Consider the following 26,837-nt stretch of genomic DNA (forward strand, 5'->3'; position numbering starts at 1 on the left):
AATTGCACTCATTTTCCGGGACAAATTGAGTATTATCTGACAGAATTGCACGGGTGCCAATACTTTGGGCCACCACCGTACGTACATTGTTGGGTCGGTCGTGTGTTCCAGCGCTGCTTTAGCGTTTAACATTTAGCATCTAGCTGTCAGTGGGCATATTCATACCCATCTGTTGTTTAGCGTCAACACGCGCAAGTGTCAGATTGTGCTGAAGGTGCCTACAAAGTCATTTCAAATCGTATAATTTACGCTTTTGTCGTTGACATGAAGCAGATGGGCTCGGATACAATACGTGCCACCTGCTAGCATCAAATTTGGACACTTTTTAAGCATGAGGTTGAAAGGTATGTCTGTCACAATGAAGACTATTTCTCATCGAACGTTTGTTAGAAACTGTGGCTGGATTTCTGGAGGTCTTAATCTCGACTGAGTTTCATATTTTTTTAGCTGCTTTGAATTTACTGCACGTCGAGTGTCTTAAAATACCTCGGAATACATTATTTAATGCATTTGTGCATTTGGGCCTGTGGCTTTTGTCATGTTCCATCCATCAAAGTCATTCCTTTTAGACTTTATCTTTTTTTGTCGCGACAAAAATGCGAGGAAGTTGTTTTGTCCGTTGGTCATTTAGCATACTTGTCGTTCTGAGTGAGTGGTGACCTCACGATATGGCGATTATTGATACAGTGGTCAGGAAACTATGCTAGGATATGCTACAAAACGGCTAATAAGCTGAAAACAAAGCTAATGTCATCTTTCTGCTGTGAGTTCATCACTAGTAGACGTCCAATCCGTTTGAAGTGGGAGGTTGGCATTCGTTCATTCGCTGCCGTCCCTCCCACTTCAAATGGATTGGACGTCTATGGCCGTCAGTGGTGGACAACGAGTTTAATTTTGTGACATTTCAGGTCATTTGTCGTTGTTTTCAGTCAGTTTTTGTTGAGTTTTGGGCATTTCTGGGTCATTATCTTTTAATTTTGAGACATTTACAGGTCAGTTCCTGTTGGTTTTTGGTTAACTGAACTAGAGCTGCAACGATTAACTCGAGTATTCGATTAGAAAAAAAAGATTCGAATTAAAATTTGCTGCTGCGAGTATTCGTTTAATTAAAGTGGCGTTGTAATGGTTTGTTTTTACTCACTTATTCGAACTACCGTAATTTCCGCACTATAAGGCGCGCCTGATTATAAGCCGCTACCCACCAAATTTGGCACGAAAATGGCATTTGTTCATAGATAAGCCGCACTGGACTGTAAGCCACAGCTGTCCTCATTGTATTATGGGATACAGCACTTCTTTTGACAGCGGCATCATAAAACTGTCATAAGACCAAATGAACCACCACCATAAAGCGCTACAGCCAGTTGGTTCATTGCTTCAAGAAGCTTCATTTGGTCATCACTGCTCCCTTGGGGGAGACAGTCCACCTCTGTTGCCACCTGCTGTTAGCACTGTTGTTATCCAACATTCCTCTTAGAATGCACTGCAGCGCTACAGCATAACATAACACATAACATAACAATCAAAATTCATGTTCTGTGCTAATTACTTCTTCAGTTACTGTTCCAGTTGTTTCATTATTTGCTAGTTATGGTATTTGGTAACACTTTATTTGACAGTGGCACCATCAGACTGTCATTAGACAATCATAATTATGACATAATTCTGTCATGAGCATTTATGAAGACTTATAACAGATGTCATTTAGTGTTAACCGGCAAATTATCTCACTTTTGCATGGATGTAAAAGATCCAAGCTGGACATAAATGGTGTTAGCGACATAATTTGCTGGATGACACTTAATAACATAAGCATTCAGTAACGCCCATGATAGAGTCATGTCATTATTATTACGGTCTTTTGACAGTGTTATGAAACCGCTGTCAAATAAAGTGTTACCTATTAACCCAAATAAATCAACAAATAGGCCGCACTGGACTATAAGCCGTAGGATTCAAAATTCAGGAAAAAAGTAGCGGCTTATAGTCCGAAAATTACGGTAACTAGTTCATCGATTAGTCGACTACTAAAATAATTGATAGCTGCAGCCCTAGTGGGTTATAAAGCGTAATGAATTTTTTAGGTAAGAAATAAGATTTTTTTTAATTTTTTTTTTATTTTTTTTTTTATAAAAGATCTAGAAGTTTTTGAGTGAAAGCAGTAAAAAAAATATATATATATATTTTTCGTTTTTTTTCTCGTAACTTCAGAGATGCAATTGTTGGCTGTTGGTTCAATATTAGATGAAATGTCTTGTTTTCTCATGTATATTCATAATTGCTTCCTACCTAAAAAAATCTTTTTTATCCGAATACTCGATTAATCGATAGAATTTTCAGTCGAATACTCGATTACTAAAATATTCGATAGCTGCAGCCCTAAACTGAACAGGAAGTGACTCGAGAACATCCCCGAATAAACCAATGAGTTTGTTTTTTGGGAAATTCAGGTCATTTGCTGTGGATTTTCAGTCACTTCCTGTTGATTTTGGACCATTTACAGGTCACTTCCTGTTGAGATTTGGGTTGCTGAACAGGAAGTGACTCGAGAATGTCCCCGAATGAACCAATGAGTTTATTTTGGGGCATTTCAGGTCATTTGCCGTTGATTTTCAGTCAGTATTTGTTGATTTTGGGGCATTGCCAAGTCACTTCCTGTTGATTTTTGGGTTACTGAACAGGAAGTCATTCAAGGATGTCGCCAAATAACCAACGTGTTTATTTTTGGGGCATTTGAGGTCATTTGCTGTTTATATTTGGTCTTTTTTGTTGAGTTTTGGGCATTTCTGGGTCATTACCTGTTAATTTTGGGGCATTTACAGGTCATTTCCGTTTTGATTTTTGGGTAACTGAACAGGAAGTGACTGGAGAATGTGCCCGCATAAACCAATGAGTTTGTTATTTGGGAATTTTGGGTCATTTGTTGTTTATATTTGGTCATTTTTTGTTGAGTTTTGGGCATTTCTGGGTAATTACCTGTTAATTTTGGGGCATTTACAGGTCACTTCCTTTTCATTTTTGGGTAACTGAACAGGAAGTGACTCTAGAATGAACCAATTAGTTTGTTTTGGGGGCATTACAGGTCATTTACTGTTGGTTTTCAGTGACTACCTGATCATTTGTGGCATTGACAGGTCACTTGCTGTTGATTTTTGGGTAACTGAACAGGAAGTGACTCGAGAATGTCCCTGAATGAGCCAATGAGTTTGTTTTTGGCACATTTTAGGTCATTTGCTGTTGATTTTCAGTGACTTCCTGATAATTTTTGGAATTGACAGGTCGCTTCCTGTTGAATTTTGGGTTTTTGGACAGGAAGTTAGTCGAGAATGTCCACACATGAACTAATGAGTTTGTTTTTGGGGCATTGATAGGTCACTTCCTGTTGATTTCTGGGTTACTGAACAGGAAGTAACTCGAGCTTGACCCAAAATGAACTAACAAGTTTATTTTGGGGGCATTTCAGGTCATTTGCTGATGATTTTTAGTCACTTTTTGATCATTTGGGGGGGATTTCCAGCTACCTTCCTGTTGATTTGGGACATTTACAAGTCACTTCCTGTTCATTAACCCAAAAAGCAACATCGAAAGTGTCCTCAAATGACCCAATGAATTTATATTGGGGGCATTTCGGGTCATCTCCGATTGATTTTCAGTCACTTCCTTGTTGATTTTTGGGCAATTACAGGTCACTTCTAATTGATTTGGCAGCATTTACAGGTCACTTCCTGTTGATTTGGGGTTAAAGAAAACAGGAAGCGACCTGGAATCTCCCTAAATGAATAGGCGGCCACTCAAATTCAACAGTAAATGATCTGTAAATTCTCTAAAATGAACAGAAAGTGACCTGTAAATGCCCTGAAAATCGGAAAGACTGGCAACAAGTTAATTTTGGGGCATGTCACATCATTTCCTGTTGATTTTCAAGCACTTCCTTTTCCATTGGGGCATTTACAGGTAACTTCCTGTTGATTTTAAAGCATTTACAGGTCACTTCCTGTTGATTTTGGGTTAAAAAGGAAAAGAAAGCGACTCAAAAATGACCCCAAATGACTCAAAATCAACAGGAAGTAACCTGTAAATTCCCCAAAATGAACAGAAAGTGACCTGTAAAATGCCCGCAAAAAGGGGTATTCAACAAAGTCCTATTGAAGGTGGGCTTTTTATAAGTGAGGATGTCATTCCAAAGGACCAGTGCATATTTGCAGATGTACCGGCGCATTTTCTGATTGCCGATGCTCGCCGGAGCCGTCCTGATTCTGTCTGGGTGATTTACACCATCGCCGTTTTCTAGCACCTTTTAACACGTAATGTGCGGGCGGGGCGGGGGTCTATGCATGATGAATTACCTGGTGTTTACGTGCTAATGCACGTCAAGGTGTTGTTGTCACAGGCTCGCAATGTGTGCAAGGCAGCGGCACAACAGCCTACAGGGGTTTTTCCTGTTGCTAAATAGAGGCTAACTGATGACAGGGATGGCTTGTAATAACACTGTTGAATAGATGTGAGGTGTTTAGATACACTACAAGGGTCAGTGACAGACATAGGAGAGAACCATTAATTATTTGCCACGCTAGCAGTAAGCTAACGTACAGTAAGGTGATTCTCGTGAAAGCGATGCATCACGGTAATGAAACATTTACCTAAACTAGTTTAAAATAGCAGAATGCTTTGATAACTCAGTCATTTTTTTCCCATCAACAGTTTTAGCTCAGTAATATTTTATTTGCTGGAATTGATTCATGTCTAAAAACATATTACACATTATGGTAATGTGTCTCATATGAAAAAGAAATTGAAAAAACATATAAAAATGTACATCCATTCAAGAAGTAAATCTTTAAAAGTCTTATCCTATGATGAAGTGGCCATTTATGCTTTCTTTTCATACAAAAAAGTTAAAGGATTTGAGTTTGAAACAAGTAAAAATTATGTATGTGGTATAAAAGGAAAATATAAATACAACCAATATTTTCCATTGATGTTTCATATATATCATATCTGGATGTAAAGTGTGTATATTTTGCAGGGAGATTAGGCTTTCTTCATTTACTTCACATAGGTTCAATATATACTGTGTAATTAAAATGAGGTACAGTGGTATGAAAAAGTATCTGAATCTTTTGGAATTTCTCACATTTCTGCATAAAATCACTATCAAAAGTGAGCTGATCTTCGTCAAAATCACACAGATGTAAAAACAGTGTCTGCTTTAACTAAAACCACTCAAACATTTAAGGTTTTCATCTTTTAACGAGGATGCCATGCAGAAAATGACAGAAGGGGGAAAAATAAGTGTACCCTCTGCCTAAGGAGATTTAAAGCGCAATTGAAACCAAACAATTTAATCAGGTGTTTGCCCAATTCTAAAAGGTACAGATACTTTTTCATACCACTGTATTTAACGTATGGATGTATATACTACAGTACCACTGTATTTACTCTATGTATGTATATATCTACCTTTCAGAATTTCTCACATTGTTTGCATAAAAATCACAATCAAATGCGATCTGATCTTTGTCAAAATCACACAGATGTAAAAAAAAGTGTCTGCTTGAACTAAAACCAGCCAAACATTTATAGATTTCCAAATTTAATGAGGATAGTATGCAAACAACGACAGAAGGAGGAAAAATAAGTAAGTGAAGTATCACATTTAATATTTTGTAGCACCCCCCCCCCCCTTTGGTAGCAATAACTTCAACCAGATGATTCCTGTAGCTGCAGATCAGGCTGACACATCGATCAGGACTAATCTTGGCCCATTCTTCTCGACAAAACTGCTTTAGTTCAGTCAGATTCCTGGGATTTCTGGCATGAATCGCTGTCTTTAAGTCATGGCACAGCATCTCAATGGGGTTCAAGTCTGGACTTTGACTTGGCCACTCCAGAACGTGTATTTTGTTCATTTACTGATGTGTTTTGGATCATTGTCTTGTTGCAGCATCCATCCTCTTTTTCGCTTCAACTGTCTGACAGATGGCCTCAGGTTTTTCTGCAAAACATCCTGATATACTTTTGAATTCATTCTTCCATGATTGCAAGTTGTCGAGGCCCATAGGTAGCAAAACAGCCCCAAATCCTGATGCTCCCTCCACCATGCTTCACGTTGGGGATGAGGTGTTGATATTGGTGAACTGTTCCATTTTTCCTCCTCATATGACGTTGTGTGTTACTCCCAAACAATTCAAATTTGGTTTCATCAGTCCACAAAATATTTTGCCAAAACCTCTGTGGAGTGTCCAAGTGCCTTTTTCAAACATTAAACAAGCAACAATGTTTTTTTTAGACAGAGGTGGATTCCTCCGTGCAGTCATCTCATGAACACAATTTTCGGCCATAGTTTTACGTATCGTTGATGAGTGCGCATAGATATTGGACTGTGCCACTGATTTCTGTAAGTCTTTAGCAGACACTTTAGGGTTCTTTTTTTACCTCTCTGAGTATTCTGCGCTGAACTCTTGGTGTCATCTTTGGTGGACGGCCACTCCTTGGGGGAGAAGCAACAGAGCCAAACTCTCTCCATTTGTAGACAACTTCTCTGACTGTTGACTGATGAACATCCAGACTTTTAGAGATGGTTTTGTATTCTTTCCAAGCTTTATACAAATCAACAATCCTTGATGTCAGGTCTTCAGACAGCTCTTTTGACCGAGCCATGATGCACATCAGACAATGGTTCTCATCAAGACAATTCTTACCAGGTGTGTGTATCGTGGGCAGGGCAGCTTTAAAGCACTCATCAGTGATTGGGCACACACCTGACTTAAAGAGCAATTGAAACCAATTTTTACCAAACATTTTAAGTGTCCTTAGGCAGAGGGTTCACTTACTTATTTTTCCCCTTCTGTCATTGTTTGCATGTTATCCTCATTAAAATATGAAACCGATAAATGGGTGGTTTTAGTTAAAGCAGACACTGTTTTTTCATCTGTGTGATTTTGACAAAGATCAGCTCACATTTGATGATTTTATGCAGAAATGTTAGAAATTCCAAAACCACTGTATATACTGTACATGTATGCATAAAGGTTATATAAAAGAAGAGAGAGCGAGCGAGAGAGAGAGAGAGAGAGAGACTGAAGAGAAGAACAAACAACAACAAAAAATACATTCAACGCCGAAGCTAACTATGAATATAGTAGTGCTATCGTTAGCTAATTGTATTTTAGGTTGACACCATGTGGGGGGCCTGATGACCAATGGAAAAAGAAGGGGGGGAGTTAGAAACTGATGTGATTAGATGGGGTGGAGCTAACACAAATCAGCAATGTGAGGTGTTGAACCCAAGGATTATTATTTTGTTAATAATACTTTTTTTTTTTTTTATTGTTCATGACTGTGTTTCTTCGTTAGTCAACTGAAAGATGTCACATTTTGCTTTCATATTATCGTGTGGCGTCCATTTTTAAAAGTTGAATCCACTCAATTCAAAGATAAAAACATCATTAATATTCAACAAGAAGAGCTTTTTTTTTTTTTTTGACAACACCTCAGATCAACGTGTGTGCCCTCTGTGCTAACATCCTAATCTCAGAGGCGGACGCAAGTTTGGCTTTAAATAGATGAAAAATAAACAAGCAGGGTTTCAGAATGAAATACTCACTGTCAAAAGTACAGGCCATCATATTACCTCATTTGCTTTAACTATGGCAATGGAGTTTAATCGGATTTAACCTTCTGTCAGTCATGTTGTTTTAATGTCTTCACAATTTTATTGTATGCTATTTTGTTTAACCCTTTCAGGCTTACTCCTGTGGGCAGCTAGGTGATGACTTCTGATAATGTTATTTAGGTCATCAAAATTTGTGCATGAAATACGTTTTAACTAGATAAAATAGAATAGAATAGAAAGCCTTTATTGTCATTGTACAGACTACAACAAGATTTAAAGCTTCGCCATAATGTGCACTACAAAAAGCAGAAGTACAATGATGTTAACATAAAAACAGGTTACAGGGAAGACATGGGGAATAGTGAATAAGTGCGTAGCAGCAATTGGTGATGTGGTGGTAATATAACAGTGCGTATATGACAATTTACACTACTCAGACCAATTGTTTTTTTTCGGAATATAACATCCTAGCTTTAATTTAACGTTTCCACATCAAGGTTGAGCAATTCACTGCTTCTACTCATCTCCTAAGGTCTGGATGATGTCCTCCTGGTGTTCTACACCTCATTCTACCCCTGCCTTGTCGTTGTGATTCCATTTTGTCGATGTAATTGTGAGAAAAATTTATTATTCCAGTAAAGACGTGATATGTCACTGATGCAAGATGGCGGGGTTTCAACTCACCTCAACTCATTTAGTAACCATGCGAGAGTGCTGCCATCTAGGGTTGAATGAAAGAGCTACTATTCCTCTATATGCTGGCTAAAAATGAGGTCTTAGTGACGAGTACAACAGACGTTATGGCCCAAAGAAATCAAGGGGGATGTCGGCGTCCCTGATTGTACAGTGCAGAGTGTGAAGGGTTAATGATGGAGTATACACTGCCCTCTGGTGGCAATGTTGGGTCTGACTGGACTGTCACCTTATGACTGAGGAGCAGACCATCGTTTGACATGGTCTGGTTAAGTCACCATTGGGCTTTAAGGTATTTCAGCTAATGTATGTTTGTATATGCATTTGTAATTAAGTTTACAGCGACAGTTTTTGGAGTTGCGTGTGAACAAATTGCATTGACAATTGTAAATAAGTTAGCATTCGTAGCATTTAAGCTAGTGAACTTTAGTTAGGTGAATTAGGCTAATTTAATCTATTAAGTGTACATATTGATTAGACTAGATGGACATTTGAACAATTGTTTGGTGATGACTGTTATATTGTTAAAATGCGTGTAGTTTTGATCATAAGTGTACATATGTGTGTTACAGCTTTACAAATTGTCAAAAGTGAAGTGAAGTAAAGGGAATTCCCTTGTTTGCTGTCTGTCAAGCTGAACAACGTCACGTTTAGTGAGGACAGAACGTGTTACGACTGGAGACAACATGGCGGAATCAAGTGGAAATCCCGGAAATCAAGTACGTTGCAACCCAGGGACCACCTGTACCCAGATTATGCAATATCCAGATTATGTCTGAGGACATATTACTTAGTGAGGTGAATGTGACAATGTTGTGGCATTAGCAGTGCAATGACCGTGACATTTCAGTGCAAATTTGAGTTGCGTATGGTTTCCTAAGAAAAGTTCTCTGAGTCTTTTTGTTTTGGGTTTGTAGCGCCTGCTAGAGGGTAACAGGTTGAAGAGGTGGCGTATAGGATAGACCTTTCTAGGCACTGAGAGTGGCCATTCACGTTAAGAATTACCATAATTTTCGGACTATAAGGGGCAACACACCAAATTTGACACGAAATTGGCATTTGTTCATAGATAAGCCACACTGGACTATTAGCCGCAGCTATCCTCACTGTATTATGTTCTATTTACCCAAAAGATACTAACCGATAACAGTTTGACAGCGACATCATAAGACTTGTCATAAAACCAAATGAACCACCATGAAGCTTTGAACCAATTGGCTGCAAATCTTCATTGCTTAAAGAAGCTTCATTTGGCCCCTACTGCTCCCTTAGGGGAGACAGTCAACCTCTGCTGCCACCTGCTGTCAACACTGTTTTCGTTCAACATGCCTCCTATCATGCATTACAGCGCCATCGAGTAAAGAACAAGCGAAATTCATGTTCTGTGCTATTTATTTCTTCAGTTACTGTTCTAGTTGTCTCATTAATTGCCAGTTATGTATTTAGTAGTACTTTATTTGATAGCGGCATCATAAGACTGCCATAAGACCAAATGAACCACCATGAAGCTTTGACCCAATTGGCTTCAAAGCTTCATTGCTTTAAGAAGCTTCATTTGGCCATCACTGCTCCCTTGGGGGAGACAGTCAACCTCTGTTGTCAACACTGTTTTTGTTCAACATGCTTCCTAACGTGCATTGCAGCTCTACAGATGTACATAACAGTCAAGTCATGTTCTGTGCTATTTATTTCTTCAGTTACTGTTCCAGTTGTTTCATTAATTGCTAGTTATGGTATTTAGTAGCACTTTATTTCATAGCGGTATCATAAGACCAAATGAACCACCCTGAAGATTTAAACCAATTGGATGCAAAGGTTTATTTCTTCAAGAAGCTTCTTGGCTATCACTACTCCCTTGGGGGAGACAGCCAACCTCGGATGCCACATGCTGTCAACGCTGTTTTCATTCAACATGCCTCCTAGCATGCATTGCAGCGCTACAGATGTAAATAACAATCAAAATTCATATTCTGTGCTAATTATTTCTTCAGTTACTGTTCCAGTTGTTTCACTAATTGCTGGTTATGGTATTTGGTAACACTTCATTTGACAGTGGCATCATAACACCTGTCATAAGACCAAATGAACCACCATGAAGCTTTGAACCAAATGGCTGCAATGCTTCATTGCTTCAAGAAGCTTACTTTAGTCGTCACTGCTCCCTTGAGTCAACTTCTGCTGTCAACACTGTTTTGGTTCAACATGCCACCTAGCATGCATTGCAGCACTGGAAATGTAAGTAACATTAAAAGTTCATGTTCCTTGCTAATTATTTCTTCAGTTACTGTTCCAATTGTTTCATTAATTGCTAGTTATGGTATTTAGTAGCGCTTTATTTGACAGTGGCGCCATCAGACTGCCATAAGACCAGTGTTGTTAATTTTACTTTAAACAAGTAATTAATTACAGTTACAAATTACTTCTCCCAAAAAGTAATTGCGTTAGTAACTCAGTTACCTGAATGTAAGAGTAATTAGTTACCTGGCAAAGTAACTAGTGATAATTTTCATGTTTTTTTTCCCTCAAAAAAAAAAAAAAAAAAAAACAGGTCACACAGTGTGAAGTTTAAAGGGTTTTGGGGACAATTGGCCCTAGCCCAATTCTTTACCCTAAACTTAACCAGACACAGGTGTACGGCGGATATTGCGATAACTAGAGAGTAACCTTTGCTATGTGTGGAAGTCATTTAAAGTTGTGAATCAACCGTTAGAGTTGTTAAAATTGCTCCCGTTATTGCATTAGTTCCCTTCTGTCTACTTTCAACATGTGTAAGTTTTAAAACTGTTTCATCATTTAAAGATGGATTTAAGTCAAGATTTTGCCGATTTAGGAGCATTTTCGATAAAAAGTTACTTCGGTTCACTAGAAAGGTTCTATACACCAGAGCCATCCTGAGAAGTCTACTGTTTTAAGATGGCATCTGTTTACTAACGCATGTAGTCCATAAAACATGTTGCCAATGCAGCCGTTTCTGTCATTTGCATCTAGTTCTACAATATGTGATATCTACCGTATCATGTGGGCGTCGTTTGTAGGCTATGGCTACAGTCAGTCAGGTATTATTGGAGCCACCTAGCATCGCGTTTGCAACGGCGTCTTCCCCACTCCTGCTCTGCTCTCTCGTCTCTGTGAGTCCGTCTCTCTCAGACTTTTTTTATTCAGCCAACTTAGTAACGCACACCTTTCCAGTAACGGCGTTTGCCAAGATGAGAAAATTAATTAGATTACTCATTACTGAAAAAATAACGCCGTTAGTAACGCCGTTATATTCTAACGCCGTTATTAACAACACTGCATAAGACCATCTTAACTATGACATGACACTGCCATGAGCATTAACGAATGCTTATGACAGATGTCATGTAGTGTCATCCGGCAAATTATCTCACTTTTGAATGGATGTAAAAGATCTGAGCTGAATGTAAATGGACTTAGTGACATAATTTGCCGGATGACACTTAATGACATCTGTTATAAGCATTCGTTTATGGCCATGATAGTGTCAAGTCATAATTATGAAAGTCTTATAGCAGTGTTATGACACCTCAGTCAGATATAGTGTTGCCCATTAACCCAAACAAATAATAATAATAATAATAACTAGAAACTGCAATTTCGGGAGAAATTACTTCTGGTCTTTACCATGTGGAGATACAGATCTTAGCTCCAGCCCAGATTGGTTTGGGGACAATTCGGGGACAATATCAGGTCACTTTCTGTCTAGTTGCGGACATTTATGGGGCCTGGTATAATGATATCAGGTCATTTGGGAAAATTTGGGAGGTGTGGCCTATTCATATCAGGTCATTTGGGAGTATTTGGGGGCGTGACCTAGTCATATCAGGTCATTTGGGAACATTTAGTGGGCGTGGCCTGATCATATCAGGTCATTTGGGAGCATTTGGGGGCGTGGCCTAGTCATATCAGATCATTTGGGAACATTTAGGGGGCGTGGCCTGATCATATCAGGTCATTTGGGAATATTTGGGGGCGTGGCCTGATCATTTTAGGTCATTTGGGGGACACGTCCTATTGATATCTGGTAATTTTTTGTTGATTTGGGGAAATTTTGTTTTTTCCCCATTGAAAATGAATAGGAAAATTTTTGTCAATTTACGTCAATGGAAAGCAAGTACATTGACATCAATACAATGGAGAAACATGCCCGTCAATGGCATTAAACAAAGTAAATGCCATGAGAAATGAATGGGAAATTTGGACGTCCATGGCCGTCAATGGCAGCACCCCCTATACGCGTCAATGGAATGGGGGACGTTTGGGGGACACTTCCTAATAATAATAATATAATAATAATAATAATACATTTTATTTCTAGAGCGTTTTTCAAGCAACACAAAGATGCTTCAACAAAAATCAACAAAATCGGGACAAAACTGTATAAATGTCAACCGCTATTGCCCCAAGATTTGTATTTGAAGTTGCTCCTCTCTAATGCACATCCACAACAATAGCTTCTTACTCGAGTCACATGTAGCATTCTTAATCAGCTAATGCAGTCTTGTGGGTTGACTCATGGCGACCAAGTCCCACTGATGCTCCGACCCATCCATTTCCTCCCTCTTCTACCCAAAGGGATCGTGCTTGCGATGACATAGTTTCTTTGGGATTGGAGCGCAGCTTTGAAAGCGCTGTGGGAGGAAAGAGTGGGTTGGTAAGTAGTGGGAGGGTTTTTTGGAAGATTGCACTGGCGATGATGATACCAAGACTGAAAGAAGAAGAAGAAAGGATCTTATTATCTGAAAGGTTTACGTAATCACCATGTGTGTTTTCGTGGCGAGCGCTACATTTAGGCGCTTATGTTAGCGGGTTAGCATCGTACTTGAGTGTGAATGAGTTGCGAAGCAGTGCACATATGTGGGAGCAGTGGGAGTGATTCAGAACACTATGAATAGGAGTCATGTTTAATGCATTTTGGCTCTCGTAAAATAAGAAAAGCTGTGGTTAATAACTTTTTTTGGGGTGGGGGTGTTTTCACATATAAATTTGAATGAAATTTTAGCTGTAGGTCTATAGCACGGGTTTCTGAATAGGGTAAAACAAAATAGGGTTTTTAAATGTAACTTTTGACTTGTTTACAGAATTCGCCAAAAACTTTCCCATTCATTTCTAATGTGATGTCATTGACAGCCATGTATGTCCAAATTTCCCATTCATTTTCAATGTAAGCCTGTTGCATTATGCAATAATTCCATTTATCGCGCGACAAATTAAAATGAAGGTGGTAATTTTTCTGCTGCGATTTATCGCCTCGCGTGCACGTGCGTGCGCGTGTGCGGCAGACGTGCTGTTAAAAGTTCGGATTGCTCGTTACTAACTGCGCAAAATGCATCTTCGTTCCATGTCCGGCAAAAACTAGCGCCGGAGCCAATCGTTCCCATTAAATCCTGCTGTTCAACGTATAGCGGCCGCGTCAGTGCTCCGGAGTGACTGTGGACCATCTACGGCGCGCCGGTGTTGTTGACGTGTGGGCGCTCCCGTCAGGAGTTTACAACGAAGTCCGCCAAAACATTGTTACCGACTTGGCTGCTACGAACAACCTCGCTTTGACAACGAACAGCTGAATGAAATTAAGAGCGCTGAGCTTCAAACTCGTCCTGTTTCTGAAAGTCGATTGTCATATGCTGGTGTTGTGTAGTAATGAGCAGACGTGACTTGAGCGGCGCTTGCTAACTTTTTTAATGCGGCCACACACTAGATATCATGAAATGGCAAACTAGATGTGCTATGGCCCATGCCATTGGCTACGTGAGCCCAGAGTGATAATGGGACACGTAGTCCATATTGTACATCGATGAATTCTAAACTGTCATGACTGAATGAAAGTTAGGAATCCAAATCAATCCATACTAGTGACTATAGATAATGTTGCAAATATTGTTAATTCAGTACGTGACACAGATGGATTCGGACCACAAATAGGATGTCTTGCTCATGTAGTAAACCTAGCTGCTAAGAGAGCTGTAGCAATCAACAGTGTGCCCCGCCTCGCTTTACAAACAGTAAAGATTGTTCTCAGCACTTTTATACAAACATTTTTCAGATCAGTAAGAAGTAAGCACATAAATATTATGCACTAAAATGCATTTTTATGTGATGGAAATTTAATTTTTGCTCATTAGCTTCTTTTTTTTTTTTTTTTACTTCTCTGAGTATTCTGCGCTGAACTCTTGGCGTCATATTTAGTGGACAGCCACTCCTTGGGAGGGAAGCAACAGTGCCAAACTCTTTCCATTTATAGACAACTTCTCTGACTGTCGACTGATGAACATCCGTACTTTAAGAGTTTTTGTATCCTTTCCCAGCTTTATTCTAATCAAGAATCCTTGATCGCACGTCTTCAGACGGCTCTTTTGACCGAGCCATGATGCACATCAGACAATGCTTCTCATCAAGACAATTCTTACCAGGTGTACATTTTATAGTGGGCAGGGCAGCTTTAAACCACTCATCAGTGATTAGGCACACACCTTTGGTAAAATTGGTTTCAATTGCTCTCTTAAGTCTCCTTTGGCAGAGGGTTCACTTACTTACTGTATTTTTCCCCCTTCTGTCATTGTTTGCATTCTATCCTCATTAAAATATGAAAACCTATAAATGTTTGGGTGGTTTGAGTTGTAGCAGACTGTTTTTTCATCAGTGTTATTTTGACAAAGATCAGATCACATTTGATGGTGATTTCATGCAGAAATGTGAGAAATTCCAAAAGGTTCAGATACTTTTTCATACCACTGTAGCATGACATGGTGATGGATTCATTCTAAAAATAGTACTTCTTAGACTCAACAGTCTTGCCAACCTATGACCTTTAAACACGGGCTTCCTCATTGTCCGTCACATAAAATTACCGATGCAGAGAAATGTATGTGTTGTGCTCCAACTGTAGATCTTCATTGACTTGACGTGGAGGGTGCTTCAATGGCCCTTTGACATCATTTAGATTTAAGGTATGAAGTACATCATATATTTCGTGGATGAAAAAAAATGACTCGATTCCCCGTCCGCTCTGAACACCTCGCGATTGTCTACAATAGGACTGTGACAAAATATCGAAATGTTGATAGACGTATCATAACAAAAGCTTATCGATATGCTCCCACCAAGAATTGATATATCGTTTTAAAAAAAGGTGTCGCTGTTTAGAAAAGAAAAAAGTATAAACAGGTTGCTAGCAAGACACACAGACAACCACATCTTTATAGAGATTAAGATTACACTATTTCAATAGATGCACACCAGTGTTGTTTTCGTCAACAGTTATAATTGAAAATAAGTATTTCTTCGACAAAACAATACTTTAATGACGATGAGGTGACAAGCTAAAACCATGGCTCAGGAGACTAGGACATAAAATGACTAATGTCAGTTATCATCTGACGAGACAAGAACAAGAGGAACATTGAATTACATATTACAATTATAATGTGATTATTAATAATTTATTGTTAATTTCAACAATATTTTATAATATATATATATATATATTTAGGGCTGTCACACGATTAAAATTTTTAATCGAGTTAATCACAGCTTAAAAATTAATTACTCGTAATTAATTGCAATTTAAACCATCTTTAAAATATACCATATTTTTCTGTAAATTATTGTTGGAATGGAAAGATATTACCCAAGACGGATATATACATTCAACATACTGTACATAAGTACTGTATTTGTTTATTAGAACAATAAATCAACAAGATGGCATTAACATTAACATTCTGTTAAAGCGACCCATGGATAGAAAGACTTGTAGTTCTTAAAAGATAAATGTTAGTACAAGTTATAGAAATTTTATATCAAAACCCCTCTTCATGTTTTTGTTTTAATATAATTTGTAAAATTTTCAATCAAAAAATAAACTAGTAGCAGGCCATTGTTGATGTCAATAATTACACAATTCTCATGGTGCTTAAACCCATAAAATCAGTCTCACTAAAGCGCCAGCAGAGGGAGACAAAAAACACAAGTAACAAGTGGACATGACACTGTGCTATCATTTTAATCTGTTTGAGCGGGGCATGTGCATTAATTGCGTCAAATATTTTAATGTGATTAATTAAAAAAATTAATTACCGCCCGTTAAGGCGATAATTTTGACAGCCCGAATACATGTGTGTATGTGTATATATATATATATATATATATATATATATATATATATATATACACACATACAGTGGTATGAAAAAGTATCTGAACTTTTTGGAATTTTTCACATTTCTGCATAAACTCACCATCTTTGTCAAAATCACACAGATGAAAAGACACTTTTCATATTTTAATGATAACATGCAAACAATGACAGAAGGGGGAAAATAAGTAAGTGAACCCTCTGATTTAAAGCGCAATTGAAACCAATTCTGACCAAACAATTTAAGTCAGGTGTGTGCCCAATCACTGATGTGTGGTTTAAAGCAGTCCTGCCCACTATAAAACACACACCTGGTAGGAATTGTCTTGATGAGAAGCATTGTCTGATGTGGATTGGTCAAAAGAGCTGTCTGAAGACAAGAGATCAAGGATTATTGATTTGTACAAAGCTGGGAAAGGATACAAAACCATCTCTAAAAGTCTGGATGTTCATCAACTGACAGTGAGAGAAGTTGTCTACAAATGGAGAAAAATTGGCACTGTTGTTTCTCTCCCAAGGAGTGGCCGTCCACCAAAGATGATGCCAAGAGTTTAGCGCAGAATACTCAGACAGGTAAAAATAATAACCCTACAGGTTCTGCTAAAGACTTACAGAAATCACTGGCACAGTCTAATATCTCTGTGCACACATCAATTATATGTAAAACTGTGGTGAAGAATTGTGTTCATGGGAGGACTTCACGGAGAAAGCCATTCCTGTCTAAAAAAAAAAACATTGTTGCCCGTTTAATGTTTGCAAAAAGGCACCTGGACACACCACAGAAGTTTTGGCAAAATATTTTTTTGACTGATGAAACCAAAGTTGATTTGTTTGGGACTAACAAACAATCTCATGTGTGGAGGAAAAATGGAATAGCTCACCAACATCAACACCTCATCCCCACCGTGAAGCATGGTGGAGGGAGCATCATGATTTGGGGCTGTTTTGCTACCTCAAGGCCTGGACAACTTCCAATCATTGATGAAAAATGAATTCTAAAGTTTATCAGGATGTTTTGCAGAAAAACCTGAAGCTGTCTGTCATGCAGTTGAAGCTAAAAAGAGGATCTCTGCAACAAGGCAATGATTCAAAACAAAGAGGTAAATCAACTTCAGAATGGTTTCAAAAGAACAAAATACACGTTCTGGAGTGGCCAAGTCAAAATCCAGACTTGTACCCCATTGAGATGCTGTGGCATGATCTAAAGACAGCGATTCATGCCAGACATACCAGAAATCTGACTGAACTATAGCAGTTTTGTAGAAAAGACTGGGCCAAGTCCTGATCGATGTGCCAGACTGATCTGCAGCTACAGGAAGCGTCTGGTTGAAGTTATTGCTGCCAAAGAGGGGGCCACAAAATATTAATTATGATGGTTCACTTATTTTCCCCCTTCTGTCATTGTTTACATTCTGTCCTCATTAGAATATGATTTTGTGTGATTTTGACAAAGATCAAATCACATTTGATGATTTTATGCAGAAATGTGAAAAATTCCAAAAGGTTCAGATACTTTTTCATACCACTGTATCTATGTATGCATGCTCATATATATATATATATTAGTGCTGGCAAATTTATCGCGTTAACCGACGGTAATTTTTTTTTTAAATTAATCATGTTAAAATATTTGATGCATTTAATGCGTGCGCGGAATGACCCGCTCATGCATTGACTCAAACAGATTACAATGATGCCGTTTTTTTGCACATTGAGAGCTAAGAGGCAGAGAAAGGTGTCTTGTTTTGTGCTTTTTCTTAACAAAGGTATACCACACGCGACATTTCTTTCTTTATTAGCACATCCAGCTTCAACATTAACACAGCTTGCAGCCCTCGGCAGGCCGTAACTCTAACTCACTCCTGCATCATGTGAGTAAACAACATTGACGCCGCGTGCACTTCAGGGTGCCTCGGATAACTCTATATCAGAAAATTACAAAAGGCGAGTGGACACAGGCGTTCATTGGACCGCGCCGTTTATTGGCATAAGCTTCGGCAACTTCTTAACAACAAACATAAGTATCATTTAGTGAAAGCACAACAAAAATAATATCCCCCCCCCAAAAAAATTATGTTCACAAAATGAAAAGCGCTTAAATCTGTATTAATGAGGCCCTATTCTCACACAGTTAAACAACAATGCAAAGAGGACTGGCATTCCCAATCAAAATAGCTGCAGATGCAAAATACACATAAAACTTACTCAGGCTTTGGTCAAACTATTCAAATATTTTGTTTAGCTCAACAAAAACACTGGATGGCTATATTTAGTCACAATATACAAACTATCAGAGGTCTCGTACGTTGTGAAGCCAATACTCAAATGAACGTATGGTACAATGAACCCGGAAACTACGGCTTCAGTCGAGGGGCGAAACACACTCGTTGGCTAGATCTCTAATTAATTTAAAACTCACCATTGTGAAACCTTGTGGTGTATTCCAATCACTACCTTACGTAGTTTCAGATGCTGTGGAAGAACGGCAGGGAGCCCATGTGCCAATGGCTAGCTACTAGTTTATATTTTTGATTGAAATTTTTACAAATTTGATTAAAACGAAAACATTGAGGGGGTTTTAAAATAAAATTAGTATAACTTGTACTAACATTTATCTTTTAAGAGCTACAAGTCTTTCTATCCATGGATCGCTTAAAGAGAATGCTAATAATGTTAATGCCATCTTGTTGATTTATTGTTATAATAAACAAATACAGTACTTACAGTGGGGAAAACATTGGCAGTGTATCAAATACTTGTTCTCCCCACTGTATGTACCGTATGTTGAATGTATATATCCATTTTGTGTCTGATCTTTCCATTCCAACAATAATTTACAGAAAAATATGGCATATTTTAGAGATGGTTTGAATTGTGATTAATTACGAATAATTAGTTTTTAAGCTGTGATTAACTCGATTAAAAATTTTAATCATTTGACAGCCCTAAAGTATACTGTATATACTGTAATCATACTAGCTATAAACTCATTTAAAGAGTTGGAATTGACTTTTTTAAGAGCCACGTGATTGCACATCTATCATCAATAGCATCGAAAGTGTCCATAACATCGTGTTGTTACATTTCTGGTCGAGTCAATCAAAAAGTGGGCGTCATTATCTAAGAGTATGTGATGCCAATTTCCACGTTATGTAACAGAGGCCCGTACATACAGTAGATCATAGCCTGAGGACACGGTTTCCAATAGCCGTCAGTGAGAGGTGCAGGATGATACTATTATTACGCCGGCTGCTCTGTCCGTGTGAATTTAGTGTCCGGAGCAGACATTAGCATTTAGTGATCGATACGGCTCTCGCTTGTTCACGTCGGAGCAACAACTCGGATTATAGAACGGCAAATGATCTAGTTTTGTTTTGATTTTTTTTTTTTTTTTCTAAAGGGAAAAGGACACTTTTGTGTATATCGACACATAGACTTCACTATCAGTTGACTTGGGCCGATCCGTAGGGGGCCTATTTTCAAAAACTTAAAATTCAAATATTTTCAAAACCAAACCGCTAATGACCTAAAACCAAATTAGGCATCTCCCTTAGGCATATACAGTGCTGGCCAAAAGTATTGGCACCCCTGCAATTCTGTCTAATAATGCTCAATTTCTCCCGGAAAATGATTGCATTTACATATGCTTTGGTAGTAATATCATCAATTATTTTGCCTGCAATTAGAAAATCCCAAAAGAGAATACAAAAAAAAAAATAATATTATTATTTCACACAAAACTCCAAAATTGGGCCGGACAAAAGTATTAGCACCCTTTGAAAAATCATGTGATGCTTCTCTAATTTGTGTATTTATCAGCACTAAATCACACTTGTAGCCAGTTAAAATGCTTGCAGTTAAAAAAAAAAAAAAAAAAAACACTAAAGAGAATGGGAAAAAATTAAATCATCATCATTTTACACAAAACTCAAAAAATGGGTCGGACTAGTATTGGCACCCTCAGCTTAATACTTGTTAGCACAACCTTTCGACAAAATAACTACCAACAACTACTTCCGGTATCCATCAAAGAGATTCATACAATGCTCTGCTGGAATTTTAGATCATTCTTCTGTGGCCAACTGCTCCAGGTCTCTGAGATTTGAAGGGTGCCATTTTCAGATCTCTCCACAGGTGTTCTATGGGATTCAGGTCTGGACTCATTGCTGGTCACGTTTCCAGTGCTTTCTCTCAAACCATTTTCTATTGCTTTTTCAAGTGTGTTTTGGGTCATTGTCCTGCTGGAAGACCCCTGACCTCTGAGGGAGACCCAGCTTCTCACACTGGCTCCTACATTATACTGCTGTTAGGTTTTGAGTTGGTTACCTCCTCGTGTGTCCCTGTGATTGCCCATTGATTTCACCTGTTGTACCTGCTCCTAGTGTATCCTCCACACTACATCCTCCTGTGTCACCCAGCTGTTCCCCGTTGTTTCGTTACCTCTTGTCTGCGTGTGTGTATACAGTATAAGCTCCCAGTTTCTTTTCACTCCTTGTTGCGTCATTGTTAATGTCTTCGTTCATGCCAACGTTGATCATTGTCCGTTCCTGCGCCCCAGCCAATGTGTTCCTCTGCCTAGTGAGTTTTTGAGATCAGTCTTTTGCCAATACCCTGGGTTTTGTTTGCTACTTTGTTTTTGGGATCACCTCAGTTTTGGTTTGTACTTTGTTTTTCTGTCAGCTTTAATTAAATTACTTTTGCACCACCTTTTTGCCTCGCTTCCCTTTCCCTGCGCTTGGGTCCACACACCACCTGTCTTCCCGAGTTCCTGGTACTGCAAAATTTGTTGGTAGTCTTCAGACTTCATAATGCCATGCACACGGTCAAGCAGTCCAGTGCCAGAGGCAGCAAAGCAGCCCCAAAACCTCTGCCATGTTTGCTTGTGGGGACCGTGTTCTTTTCTTTGAAGGCCTCATTTTTTTTTTCCTGTAAACTCTATGTTGATGCCTTTTCTCAAAAAGCTCCACTTTTGTCTCATCTGACCAGAGGACATTCTTTCTTAGCTAAATTTTGGCAAACTCCAGCCTTGCTTTTTTATGTCTCTGGGTCAGAAGTGGGGTATTCCTGGGTATCCTACCATAGAGTCCCTTTTTTATCCAGACGCCGACGGATAGTACGGGTTGACACTGTTGTACCTTCAGACTGCGGGACAGCTTTAACTTGTTTGGATGCTCGTTGAAGTTTTTTATCCACCATTCGCACAATCTTTGGTTGAAATCTCTCGTCAATTTTTCTTTTCCATCCACATTTAAGGAGGTTAGCAACAGTGCCATGGGCTTTACACTTATTGATGACACTGCGCACGGTAGACACAGGAACATTCAGGTATCTGGAGATGGACTTGTAGCCCTTAGATTGCCCATGCTTCCTCACAATTTTGCTTCTGATGTCCTCAGACAGTTCTTTGGTCTTCTTTCTTTTCTCCATGTTCAATGTGGTACACACAAGGACAGAGGTTGAGTCAACTTTAATCCATTTTAACTGGCTACAAGTGTGATTTAGTGCTGATAAATACACAAATTAGAGAAGCATCACATGATTTTTCAAAGGGTGCTAATACTTTTGTCTGGCCCAATTTTGGAGTTTTGTGTGAAATAATAATATTTAAATTTTTTTTGTATTCTCTTTTGGGATTTTCTAATTGCAGGCAAAATAATTTATGATATTACAAATAAAGCATTTGTAATTGCAATCATTTTCTGGGAGAAATTGAGCATTATCTGACAGAATTGCAGGGATGCCAATACTTTTGGCCAGAACTGTATAGCACTGCTTTGCCCACAAGAAATAAATGTCAATCAGCAGCAATTTTTATGTGAATGAACTGTGAATATAAATGACTTTTTTCTGATTTGTGTCCTTAAAAATTATTTTTGTTTTATGCTGAGAACCATTATTAAGCACTTTAACACGTTTTATGTACTTAGAACAGTACAGTTGTAGACTATAGTACAGCTAACTCAGGAAGCTGTAATAAAATATTATTTTTGAGCAAAATAGTCATCTATTTTGTCGTCATTGTTACTCACAACATGCTTAAAACAACTTCAAGTTAAAATTAGGGCTGTCAAAATTATCGCGTTAACGGGCGGTAATTAATTTTTTAAATTAATCACGTTAAAATATTTGACGCAATTAACGCACATGCCCCACTCAAACAGATTAAAATGACAGCATAGTGCAATGCCAACTTGTTACTTGTGTTTTTTGGAGTTTTTCCGCCCTCTGCTGGCGCTTGGGTGCGACTGATTTTATGGGCTTAAGCACAGGAACATTGTGTAATTATTGACATCAACAATGGCGGGCTACTAGTTTATTTTTTGATTGACAATTTTTAGGGCTGTCAAACCATTAAAATTTTTAATCGAATTAATCACAGCTTAAAAATTAATTAATCGTAATTAATTGCAATTCAAGCCATCAATAAAATATGCCATATTTTTCTGTAAATTATTGTTGGAATGGAAAGATAAGACATAAGACGGATATATACATTCAACATACTGTACATAAGTATTGTATTTGTTTATTATAACAATAAATCAACAAGATGGCATTAACATTAACATTCTGTTAAAGCGATCCATGGATAGAAAGACTTTTAGTTCTTAAAAGATAAATGTTACTACAAGTTATAGAAATTTGATATCAAAACCCCTCTTAATGTTTTCGTTTTAATAAAATTTGTAAAATTTTATATCAAAAACTAAACTAGTAGCTCGCCATTGTTGATGTCAATAATTACACAATTCTCATGGTGCTTAAACCCATATAATCAGTCGCACCAAAGCGCCAGCAGAGGAAGACAAAAAACGCAAGTAACAAGTGGCCATGACACTGCTGACATTTTAATCTGAGCGGGGCATGTGCGTTAATTGCGTCAAATATTTTAACGTGATTAATTAAAAAAATTAATTACCGCCCGTTAACGCGATAATTTTGATAGCCCTAAAAATTTTACAAACGTTATTAAAACGAGAACATTAAGAGGTTTAAGAGGTGTTTTAATTAGGGCTGTCAAAATTATCGTGTTAACGCGCGGTAATTAATTTTTTAAATTAATCACGTTAAAATATTTGACGCAATTAACGCACATGTCCCACTCAGACAGTATTCTGCTTTTTTTGCGGTCTTACAGCGAACTCTTGTGGTCGCTTTGCGACATGGTTTATTGTTTTCTTGCCAGTTCAATATGCCTGCACGACGTCTCGGGCTGACGCCTACGTTGTAATGTTGTGCTTATATGATCCTTGGACAAGATTTGTCCTTAAGTATGGTTGTTGTAAAGAATGTACATATTATGTTAGTAAGCGAAATGTTCTATTTTTTTGTATGAGACGCTTTTTGTTTATGTTTAGTAAACCTGTATAGCGTGCTAAGCTAATGTTGCTAATGCAATGCTTGTGTACTTTTTTTTTGTAGTTTTATGACGGTCTAAAGAGGACAATGGTTTGAGGCTATTTTATTAATAAATCAGACGAAAAAGGAAGAAGTCTGATTATTAAGGCGTCGTTCACTAGCTGTCTAGCTTTGGAAAAAGTAGACGCTTCGGAGTGAGGACAGCATACAGATATTAAATGACAGTAGAGTGAAATGTCCACTACAGTCCTTATGTACCGTATGTGGAATGTATATATCCATCTTATGTCTTATCTTTCCATTCCAACAATTTATTTTACAGAATATATATATAATTTACAGAAAAATATGGCATATTTTATAGATGGTTTGAATTGCGATTAATTGCGATTAATTACGATAAATTAATTTTTAAGCTGTAATTAACTCGATTAAAAATTTTAATCGTTTGACAGCCCTAGTTTTAATATAAAATTTCTATCACTTGTACTAACATTTATCTTTTAAGAGCTACAAGTCTTTCTATCCATGGGTCGCTTTAACAGAATGTTAATGTTAATGCCATCTTGTTGATTTATTGTTATAATAATCAAATATCGTACTTATGTACAGTACGTTGAATGCATATCTCCATCTTGTGTCTTATCTTTCCATTCCAACAATAATTTACAGAAAAATAAGGCATATTTTATAGATGGTTTGAATTACGATTAATTTTTAAGCTGTAATTAACTCGATTAAAAATTTTAATCGTTTGACAGCCTTTGTTAAAATATAAAGGTAATTGAAATAAGTGTCATTTAATTAATAGTCTGATTAATCGATTATAAAAATAATAGTTAGGTGCACCCCTCATTGCCACATATTATATTATACACAGTCAGAGCTTCTCAGTAGTTCATCGCTTGTCACAACCGTGGAAGCCTTATTAAATGAAACGATAAGCTTGATAGATTTGATCAAGAGTGAAATGTCGTGGATGTCAAAACACAGTGAGCGTAACGTGACATGTTAATGACCACTCGAAGGCTTCTTGTCTTTTGTTGTTGTTCTTATTTTAGCGCCAGGACACGATTAAACTGTAAAATCCAGTCTGGAGACAGCGCTTATTTTTTCCTCCATCGGATATATTTGATCCATGTTTAATTCATGATATCGCTCCACGCTGTGTTGGCCCTGAGCAAATTGGACTTGATGGATTTCCATTTAGAGGTTGCCCCCTTTTGCTTGTTTCGTCGACCATGAGGCTTGTAGTCTTTTATGAGAAGGGAGAGAGCCAAAGTGTGTGTATTTGTTGACTTCTCTCAGGTCCTGCTGAGCGCCGCACTGTCCTCTAGTGGCTCAATGCTAGAACAGCATCTGCAGCCAGTTATTATGATGTTTTTTTTTCCTGGAGTTTTTACTCCAGTTGAGTCATTCTTGAGCCGAGGGACATCTTTTCCATGAAACAAATGTCACAACACAAACAAAAATGTCACAAAAGAATCTCATCTCTATTTACTCTCAAATTGATCTGCTGCTGAGTGAAATCTAAGCCTAGAGCTAAAAGCTATTACTCTACGTACGGAGTGAAACGACATCATTCATATCACTGTCACCTCATTGGCAAAATGTCGCCATCGGTGTTCCATAAATGTCTCGTACGTTATATTTTCTTTGACGTGCTCCATCAAGAGGTTGATGTCACCTCAGTTAATGGCCCGGGGCAGTTATGTTAGCCTTTACAGACGTCATTAGGGTCTGGTTCTTCATTTTCACCTCCTGTAATTGACCTCAATTTATTTCATGAAAACATGGCGGCCAGGGGAGAACTGTAGGTGAGGGCAGCGGCGTCGGGCGGACACGTGAAAACCGGAAATCACAGCAGGTTACTGCGTGAGCCCAGTCAGATCCGTAACTTCGGGACAAGGATTGGCTCTAAGGGCTAGGTCGGTAGTCTCCGGGTTACGAACGAGTTCCGTTCATAGGCAACTCCAATGACCCGGGCCGGCGGGACTTCGACATCCCAGCCAAAAGGCCAAAGTCTGCGCGTTCACCTTAGTCTTAACCAGGGGTGAAAGTGGCTAGAATTTCTTGCCGGAACTCTCCGACGTGAAGGTCGCCACGGAGCCAGAAATGTTATTAATTTAATTTCCATTCTAAGTTTTATTTTTTTCAATGTTTTGCACAATAAAAGTTAACAAAAACAGCAATAACCCCATCCTCCATCTTCTAATTTTTATTTTCCCTGATTTCCTCACATACTAAATGCCAAATCTCAATTAAGAACATAGGATATATATTAAAATTGAAGTTAATGTAAACATTCACTTTTTTTTTTTTTTTTTTTTTACATAGTGTTTTGACAGTTGCTGTCATAATTTCGGAATCAAAGCACAGTGTACCAGAACAGCATTCCGGCCCTGAATCTTTTACCGGAACTGCGTTCTGACCCTGAATCTTATACAGGAACTGCGTTTCTGACTGTTCTGGCCCACCTTCACCCCTGGTCTTAACCCCTTGTACTGACTCCATTTTGAAAGGTTTAACACTAGAAAACCCAGCAAAGGCCGACTTGTCTTTCCCAAGACAAACACTCCTAATATTCCCTAGCAATGGCCGATTTGGCCTCTCCTCCGTGACTCATGTGATAGTTTGTGTCAGTTCAAGTCAAGCTACATTTATTTAATTACATTTATTTATGAAGTTTGATACATTTTACACATTTTTTAATTCATTTCTCCTATACTCCACACATAACGACAGAAAGAATGGCCCAAATGTGTACATTGTTTTGAAGAAGAAAAAAAAAAGCATTTTAGAACTGCAATTTGAGTGTAAAACAGGAATTGTGTCTATAGTTTAGAAGGACTGAATCAGGGGCATGGAGTATGGATTGTGGTCATTGTGTCTGAAGTTAATGTATTTCTAGTGGTTGCATTTCCATATGAACGGCTGTTGTCTGTCCGACAACGACTTGCCAATTCAAAAGCACTTGGGTCATTTTTGCCACCTCTGGGTTTTCCGGGGGAGAGGCCA

General features: G+C 38.2%; 1 protein-coding gene across 4 annotated transcripts in view; it reads left to right on the top strand.

The window, feature by feature from the left end:
• fgf14 (fibroblast growth factor 14) overlaps positions 1 to 26,837 on the top strand; it is a 256,567-nt gene that overhangs the window by 118,900 nt on the left and 110,830 nt on the right. Inside the window, exon 3 of one of the 4 annotated variants that reach the window (XM_057852370.1) lies at positions 8,881 to 9,027. The exons of the other annotated variants lie outside the window; for them this stretch is intronic. The gene's annotated coding sequence lies outside the window, so the exon portion shown is untranslated. The remainder of the gene's footprint in view (positions 1 to 8,880; positions 9,028 to 26,837) is intronic. 4 annotated transcript variants of the gene reach the window in all.

This window comes from Corythoichthys intestinalis, chromosome 12, assembly GCF_030265065.1.
Source record: "Corythoichthys intestinalis isolate RoL2023-P3 chromosome 12, ASM3026506v1, whole genome shotgun sequence".
In the NCBI taxonomy this organism is placed as follows: Eukaryota; Metazoa; Chordata; class Actinopteri; order Syngnathiformes; family Syngnathidae; genus Corythoichthys; species Corythoichthys intestinalis.